General features: G+C 39.1%; 1 pseudogene; it reads left to right on the plus strand.

The window, feature by feature from the left end:
* The first annotated feature begins 6,096 nt into the window (after positions 1 to 6,096).
* Positions 6,097 to 6,915, plus strand: LOC100615756 (large ribosomal subunit protein uL30-like; annotated as a pseudogene).
* Positions 6,916 to 7,159: the final 244 nt, after the last annotated feature.

Genomic DNA, 7,159 nt, shown 5'->3' on the forward strand with positions numbered 1-7,159 from the left:
CTGATCATCATGGCCTAGATTGTTAAGGAGTGGTTACATTCCAGGGCCTTTCTGTGGAGATGAAGTTTTCTGATTTGTCAAGTGATGCTAATAGCATTTCTGGGTAGATATATTGATAATGGTAGTAGAAGACCTATCATTATTTTAAAGAAGATTCAAGGACCCTATAGTTTTTTTTTTTTCTTAGCCTGATAAAAAGTTGTACATTTTATATTGATGCAGTGTTGTTTATGAATTACAGTTTTAAAAATGTATGGGTACTTCTTCAGAGTTACAAGTGATACAAACATGAGAAGACTATTCTAAAGCATGATCCATTTAATTTAGCAGTACAAACAGAAAGAGGAAAATATTCCCTAAAATTACTTTATAGGATTTGCCTTATAAATTATTCCTTTCATTAATTCAGGTACTCATTCCAACATTTATTGAGTGCCTACTGGTTGCCACAGGGTATGCACAGTATTACATGGAAGCAAAGAGGAATCAGTTACATGATTTTGCCTGGGAATGTCATTGAAGGCATTGGAGATAGTAGTGCTTGATCTGAGAGTAGAAGGGTGAATGGGAGCTTTCCAGGTGGACCACTTGGTGAAGGACATTTTTTAAAGAGGGAAAAATTTTGTTCAGGATGAATCACAATGGGTAAACCAAAAAGGGAGGAAGCAGAGAGAGAAGTCAGAAAGCTATTGCAGTCACCAGTTCAGGTGAGATATGATGACCTTACTTTTTAATAATTCCTGTCAGGAGATGGACAGAGTTTTCCTTTTCTTTTTTTCTTTTTTTCTTTTTTTTTTTTTTTTTTTTGAGATGGGATTTCACTCTTGTTGCCAGGCTGGAGTGCAATGGCACAATCTTGGCTCACCGCAACCTCTGCCTCCCAGGTTCAAGCGATTCTCCTGCCTCAGCCTCCCCAGTAGCTGGGAAGCTGGGATTACAGGTGTGCACCACCATGCCTAGCTAATTTTGTATTTTTAGTATAGATGGGGGTTTCTCCATGTTGGTCAGGCTGGTCTCGAACTCCCGACCTCAGGTGATCCACCCACCTTGGCCTCCCAAAGTGCTGGGATTACAGGCATGAGCCACCGCACCCGGCTAAGAGCTGGACAGATTTTAAAAGTGTAGTATCGGACCTCAAAAAAGCTTGCAGCCCAGGAAAGTCTGTAAATACTTCTGTAAGAGGCCAGGTAAAAGAAAAAAAAATGGGAACAGATAGGTATGGTGAGAGAAACAACTTCTCCTTTAATGCATGATGCTATTGGTTATATTGTGTTCCCCTAAAATTCATACACTGAAGTCCTAACTCTCAGTACTCTAGCATGTGACCTTATTTAGTAATAGGGTATTTGAACGTGTAATTAATTAATATGAGATCATACTGGAATAGAATGTGCCCCTAATCCAATATGATGAGTGTTCTTATAAAAAGCGGAAACTTGGGGTCACATAAACACAGTGAGAAGGCCACGTGAAGAAAAAGGCAGAGATCAGGGTGATGCTTCTACAAGACAAAGAACACTAAAAATTACCAGAAGAGAAACAGAAGATAGAGGAAAGGCATGAAACAGATTCTTTCTCACGGTCCTCAGCTAGTCCTCAACACCCTATTGACAACTTGATCTTGGCTGTGAGGTTCCAGAACTGGGAGACAATAAAATTCTTTTGTCTAAGCCACCTCATTTGTAGTACTTCATTATGGCAGCCCTAGAAAACGAATACATATGCCTTCACAACTGCTCCATAAATGGCCTTGTTTTGTCAAGTCAGCCCAATTCCATCAAGTGTGTAGGAGTGCAACTAGAGTTCATGAAGAGACCTCTAGCCAGAACATATGACCAAGTACCCTACAGTTTAAGAAAGAAGCACAACCATGTCAAAGCCAAATCATTTCTGTCTTAGAGTTAACAGGTGTAAAACTAATAGAAACTCGGTGTTCTAACATTTATTTCAAAATCTATTCTTCTGTTCCCTAGAACCATTCACAAAATCTTCCATTTGTAATGACTCACATGGCTCCCTTCCACTAGTCTTCTTATTTTGAGCCATTTATTTTTCATCTGTAGATTCAGCCCCACCCCTAATCCAAAATTAAAGATATCCCTAGTCAGAGATTATTTAATAAGCTCTGTGCCAGTGGGTTTATCATCTAATCTGCTTGGACAATGAGCAAGCATAAGCATTGTTCTTTATGACCACATCCCCAGGTTTGGGGCCTGTCTTCAAAGACTAGGTCACATCGGGCCTCCTTACCATTAAGTCTCAATTACTGAGGCTGTTCCATGACTTTCCTGGTGACTCATTCTGTAGCTCACACCTCCCTGACCATCTGTGCCAACTTGGTGTATCTGCCCGGCCTCTGGGTCCTTGCCTTCTCTGCTCTGACATGGCTAGCCACTAACTAGGCTCTGGTTCTGACCTACTTCTCTTTCTTCTAAGCAGTGAAGACTTTATTTTCCAGTTTTAAAAATACATTTGGCATAGCTGTCAGTATAAGTTTGGTTATGCTATGATAACAAACGGCCCCAAAACTCAGCACTTAAAACAATCAAGATTTCCCCCTTGCTTCTACTGTATGCCAGTTAAGAGTCAGCTGTGGTGATCTGGTCTCCTCACTCTGGGACCCAGGCTGACAAGTAGCCACCACCTGGAATATCACCACCAAAAGTGGTGGTCAAGGGAAAAAGAGCTCTAAGGAGTGTGCCTTGGCATGTAAATGCTACAGCCTAGAAGTGACTCACATGACTTCCACTCAAAACTCATCAGCTAGGAAATTCAGTATTTGATATCTTGGGAGAGAGAGGAGAACTGGATATTTATAAGTGGCACTAAGGACTACCACACTTGACAATGATTATGTATTTAACAGTTTGTATGTCATCTAGGTCCCTTTTTTCTTGTTCACAGATTTCTAAATTAAAAAAAAAATAGCTATATAATATGCACATGGTGCTAGACCTGACAGATACTCTGAGAATAAATATTCTATAATCAAATAACACCCGTTGGGAAATATGTTTTGTTTATCTCTTAGATATTCATTTACTGTCTATTAGCATTTTAAAACCTCTGCAATATTTTAAAAAGAAAATCCTGTTTAATTTTACTTAATCCAGAATTTCCCTAATTTATTTAACTGCAACTTTTTTTTTCAGTACAATTTATTATCAACTTGAGTAAAACACTTGGGTTGATATTGCATTATCTCTTTTAATTTTATGACAACCGTACAGGGTTAGATAAGAAAGTAAGTTTAATATTAAATTTTTTCAATTTATTTTTCTAAAGATTTCATATGAAAGAAAATTAAAATTATTGGTTTTGATAATCTATGAATTTCAAATACATATCATTTATTTCCCACAGATAATTCAAACTTTGTAGTGAAAAACGTTTTTTGAAAAGTCAATAATATTTAATTGCATAATGAATGGATTTCCACAAATTCAAACATTAAATTGCCAATGTTTTTCTAAAAGTGGCTCTTGCAAAGTGTTATCAATGGAGACAAAAGATTTCATTGAGTTTCCATTTTTTATATTTTATTTTATTTTATTCTTTGAGAGAGGATCTTGCTCCGTCACCCAGGCTGGAGTGCAATGACACAATCATGGCTTACTGCAGCCTCAGCCTCCCAGGTTCAAGCAAGCCTCCCACCTCAGAGTCTCCCGAGCAGCTGGGACCACAGGCATGCACTCCCATGCCTAGCTAATTTTTTTATTCTTTGCAGCAACAGGGTCTCACTATGTTGTTGCCTGGGCTTGTCTCAAGCTCCTGGGCTCAAACCATCCCCCCACCTTGGCCTCCCAAAGTGCTGGGATTATAGGCATGAGCCACAGTGCCAGGCCTGAGTTTCAACTTTGAATATTTCTTTTTTGCCTTTCCTTTGTAATCCTATTTTAATCTCAAACAAACTTCAAAGGATGGCTTTTTAAAGGAATATGTTATAAATTAATGGCATTTAGTTTTACCATATGTTTTTCTATTATTAGGTATAATTATTGATTATGAATTAATGTGACTTCACTTAAGATAAAGACATCTGGATGGAAAGGTATTTACTAAAAATAAAAATAATAATAAACTTTATAACCTCTATCATAATGTGTTTTTGCAAGTTAAAAAAGCTGTCTTTTTAAATTACACAGTTGCACAAAATTCCTTAGTTCATTCACTGTGAAAAAAAAAATTCTAATTCAGCCTTTATGTAAGTTGAATATTGATTTTATTGCTCAATTATTTGCAGGTTTTTTTTATGACCACAAGATATGGTACCATATTTCTAAACCATATTTCTAAATCTTTACTGTTTCTCAGTTTCTTTTCTCTGTATTTAGAAAAGGTTAGGTCACATTTTCTTAGCAAATTACAAATTTTCAGTGTTAGACATTTGTTTTTCCATATGTATTCTTCTATTTCAGAGTATTCTTTTTCTCCAATATTCTTATACTTTCCTAGTTTCCCTAGTGAACTTCAGCCCATGCCTTTAATTATCTCACATTTGCTAGCCAAACGCACATTTCCATGACCAAAGATATGCTCTCACTACTTTAAAAAAGGTATTTCTGGCCGGGCACAGTGGCTCACCCCTGTAATCCCAGCACTTTGGGAAGCTGAGGCGAGCAGATTCCCTGAAGTCAGGAGCTCGAGACCAGCCTGCCTAACGTGGTGAAACTCCATCTCTATTACAAATACAAAAATTAGCCAGGCATGGTGGTGGGCACCTGTAATCCCAGCTACTCGGGAGGTTGAGGCAGAAGAACTGCTTGAACCCAGAAGGCAGAGGTTGCAGTGAGCTGAGATAGTGCCACTGCACTCCAGCCTAGGCGAGAGAGGGAGACTCTGTCTCAAAAAAGAAAAAGTGGTATTTCTTATAAAATTCTTCTATACAATTTATATTTCTTATAAAATGTATTTAAAAATTCTCACTGCCATACCTACACATACACAAACACACACCACAAACACCAATACAACTACAATGACAAAAACAACAATAAAAACCAGTTCTTCCAAGCTGAGCTGCCACTAGCAGAACGACATTGTTTACCAGTTGTAGCTAAGCTGATTGGCAGCTGATTTAAAACAGATCTAACCAGTGTTTCTGGAAAAATGAAACAAAGCTGTAACGAACAGAAAGCAGTTGTTACACCCTAAACTTCATAAGAGAGGGTAAAGGAGAGATTCCTTTGACTTATATTCTTATTCTAGACAACAGGTACTGTTGAATTCCTGCTGAATCCCAAGTTACTCAACACAATGAGATTTCTTTGAATTATGAAACAGTACAACATGATAAGGCTAATCTGAACTAGTACTGCTGCCTTCTTCACCTCCAATAAGTGTGGCAAAGTAAAATATTCATGTGGTCTCCAGGTCCAGCGTTGTTGTGACTTTCATTGTGGATTTGGATTAAGTATGAAGAAGTCCATTTGGTTTTTATATTAAGGCTTTATGGGTAATAGCAAAGTTTGGACATCTTATCTCTCTTATTCTTTTACCTTATTTCTCAATTCGTTCAGAAGCCAGAAGGAAAAGAAGGACACTGTGGACCTCTACAGAGACCCCAAAATTTGATGTACTGGCTATTAACATTGACAAATCAAAGAGAATACATGGTGGAATTAGGAGAAGGAAAAACGCATGCAGGAGTGGCCTTCGGTAGGGTAAGAACAGGTGGCCGAGGGACTTAGACTTCAGCTTATGGCAGGGCATTTTCAGCTCAGTGGTTTGTAGAGGCTTATATTAGCCACACAGATTTAACAGATGGGCAGATGGCTTTTGCCTACAGCATGGGAGTGAAGCTTTGAGTTTTCAGTCATATAGAAGGGTGACTATAATTCCTGGCAGCTTTGTACTGAGATGAGCACGTTTCTATAGAAGCAGAGACTCTACTTGTATGTACTGGTATGTAGCTTCCAGGAGGCATCTCTTGACCACTTGGACCACTCAGCAGAAGTGCAGGGACCAACTGAGCCTGGCATAACCATGCAAAACTCACCAATGTCAATGTGTAAACAAATGTGCTGGCCGGGTGGATCTCTACAAGGGTAAAAGCAGCCACAAGATGCAGACTGCGCTCTTTTTCCAGCTGGAACCATGGAGTGTGTAGAAGAGAAGAAGGTTCTTGCTATGCCAGAAACCCTTAAGAAAAAGCAAAGGAATTTTGCAGAGCTGAAGATCAAGCGCCTGAGAAAGAAGTTTGCCCAAAAGACGCTTCGAAAGGCAAGGAGGAAGCTTATCTATGAAAAAGCAAAGCACTATCACAAGGAATACAGGCAGATGTACAGAATTGAAATTCGAAAGGCGAGGATGGCAAGAAAAGCTGGCAATTTCTATGTACCTGCAGAACCCAAATTGGCGTTTGTCATCAGAATCAGAGGTGTCAATGGCGTGAGCCCAAAGGTCCGAAAGGTGTTGCAGCTTCTTCGCCTTCGTCAAATCTTCAATGGCACCTGTGTAAAGCTCAACAAGGCTTCGATTAACATGCTGAGGATTGTAGAGCCATATATTGCATGGGGGTACCCCAATCTGAAGTCAGTAAATGAACTAATCTACAAGCGTGGTTATGGCAAAATCAATAAGAAGCGAATTGCTTTGACAGATAACACTTTGATTGCTTGATCTCTTGGTAAATACGGCATCATCTGCATGGAGGATCTGATTCATGAGATCTATACTGTTGGAAAAGGCTTCAAAGAGGCAAATAACTTCCTGTGGCCCTTCAAATTGTCTTCTCCATGAGGTGGAATGAAGAAAAAGACCACCCATTTTGTAGAAGGTGGAGATGCTGGCAACAGGGAGGACCAGATCAACAGGCTTATTAGAAGAATGAACTAAGGTGTCTACCATGATTATTTTTCTAAGCTGGTCGGTTAATAAACAGTACCTGCTCTCAAAAAAAAAAAAAAAAAAAAAGATGCAGACTGCGACAATTTACTACTTAGTTACAGTTTTCCTTATTCAGGCCAAGGAAATATTCAACTGAGGAGAAAGAACCTTAGGGTACAGACCTTTGAGATCTTCTTTTGTTTTGTTTTTTTTTTCTTTTAGATGGAGTCTCGCTCTGTTGCCCAGGCTGGAAGGCAGTGGCACCATCTTGGCTCATTGCAACCTCTGCCTCCCGGGTTCAAGAGATTCCCATGCCTCAGCCTCCCTGGTA

The sequence above is a fragment of the Pan troglodytes genome, chromosome 10 (genome assembly GCF_028858775.2).
Source record: "Pan troglodytes isolate AG18354 chromosome 10, NHGRI_mPanTro3-v2.0_pri, whole genome shotgun sequence".
NCBI lineage: Eukaryota > Metazoa > Chordata > Mammalia > Primates > Hominidae > Pan > Pan troglodytes.